Source organism: Anneissia japonica, unplaced genomic scaffold (genome assembly GCF_011630105.1).
Source record: "Anneissia japonica isolate Jap-2015-1 unplaced genomic scaffold, ASM1163010v1 scaffold1810_len1271414_cov176, whole genome shotgun sequence".
Lineage (NCBI taxonomy): Eukaryota > Metazoa > Echinodermata > Crinoidea > Comatulida > Comatulidae > Anneissia > Anneissia japonica.
In genome coordinates, this window is record NW_022702449.1 from 583,340 (window position 1) to 585,429 (window position 2,090).

The 2,090-nt window shown below is 29.3% G+C and overlaps 1 protein-coding gene across 2 annotated transcripts in view; it reads right to left on the reverse strand.

Annotated features, from left to right (window-relative positions):
- The window catches only part of LOC117103927 (phospholipase A and acyltransferase 3-like), a 7,441-nt gene that overhangs the window by 2,740 nt on the left and 2,611 nt on the right, over window positions 1–2,090 (reverse strand). The window lies entirely within an intron of this gene.

Sequence of the window (2,090 nt, forward strand, 5' to 3'; positions counted from 1 at the left end):
TCCATAGAATACTGCCGTAATAGACCCTATTAAAATTATCAAGGTTTCCAATTTGCAACACATTTGATATACTAAATTAAACGGTTTCCTTTTTGAATGACATGTTGGTAGTGATTATGTTCCTTTTGATTTGAAGAAATTATCACTCCCAAATATTTATAGCAATCTACCTCTTTTATGAATTTTTCACCAATTTTCCATTGTTTTTCTCGGTTAATGCGCTTTCCAGCGATCATCACATTAGATTTTTCATAGTTAAAACTTAGCTTCCACTCCTTTGCATACTTCCCTGCAATATGTAACATTTTTATCATTTCATGTTCGTTATTTCCTAATAAAACAATGTCATCGGCCCAAAAGAGGCCTCCCATCCATAAGCCATTCATTCTAACCCCCATACCATTGTCCCGAATAATTTTTACAAATTCATTTATAAAAATAGAAAATAGTATTGGGGATAATACACACCCCTGTTTAACACCCTTTTCAATACAAAATTGATCTGTAAGATCATTTCCCACTCTAACCTTAGCTTTAACATTATCATACATTATCATACATAATACTAATAGCCTATTGACAATAAAGAAACCTTGCAATAATGTATTTTTCTGCATGATTTCTAAGCTTGTCTGGGCCCCTTTTAAGTGGGTAGCTAATGTAAATGAAATGTTTTCTTGCGTAATACTGACAAGAATACGATGCCCTGTAAGGGATTTTTGAAAAGGTTTTCCATTTTGGGGAACTGAATCCCCTCCCTACTCCCCCACTCCGACCGCCGCCACCACAAGGTAATTTGAGTAGAAGGGATTGGGATCGTCCCATCTGGTCGGACCAGTACAAATTGCTTCCGACAGGCCTGATGTGTAAGCCCTCTTATATCATACAACTATAATAAGAAACTTTCGTTGATGAACTATGTTTGATACAATATATAAAATCATGTTCCTATATATTTAAACAATGTATTTTTCTTATCTATTTGATTTATACATTATGTGTGTTCCCAGTGTTGAAAAGCAACTTGATTGGAAAATAATTTCCTATGTTACCAAATGCTACCTAAGCTGTCAAAGTAATATTTTTTTTTTAATTCCTTCATACAATCATAATAAGGACTTTCGTTGATCAATTATGTTTGAATATAATTTATAGTATCATTCCTATATGTTTGACCACTGTATCACACTCATTTTGGGTTTGTGCACTCTTGTACTCATAATCAGTGTACCACGTCAATCAGGACTGACCCAAGCCATGTTATTAAATTTCCTGTGGAACATCATTGACTACATCGATCCGATATAAAAAATAAGATATATATATATGGTCTAATAATAATAATGTTAATAATAATAATAATAATAATAATAATAATAATAATAATAACAATAATAATAATAATAATAATAATAATAATAATAATAATAATAATAATAATAATAATAATAATAATAATAATATATTAATGCTTGCGGTACACCACGTAGATAGTTCTAAAAAGAACTGTTGTTGTTGGTTAAGAATGTCTCGACGTTTCGATAATAATAATAACAATAATAATAATAAGATAAGATAAGATAAGATAAGATACACTTTATTGCTCCAAGTCGGAAATTCATTTATTATGTATTAAAATACAGTAAAACAATTAAAAGAATGATCAAATATAATGATCAAATATAATAATAATAATAATAATAATAATAATAATAATAATACAATAATATAATAATAATATTGATATTAATAATAATAACAATATATTTTAATTATGATCATTTATATAGACATTTTGTCATTAAACGATTACAGTGTGTATGCTTAGATTACCGACAATTTGTTTATTTACCTTCTGTTGTCTGTCATAGGCCGTTTTACCGCCAACACTTTCAGGTTTTACTGAGAGTTTATTGGTTAATCACCTCTTAATTATTGCGTGCCTATCTTAGGATTTATTTGGTTAATTTTTTACATTTTTTTTAATCCTATTTCTCATACATACGTGTTGACGCTGAAGGACACAGGCGTGTCCGAAATATTCGTCTTGAATAAAATTTTATGTCTGTTATGTCAACATATGCTATCGT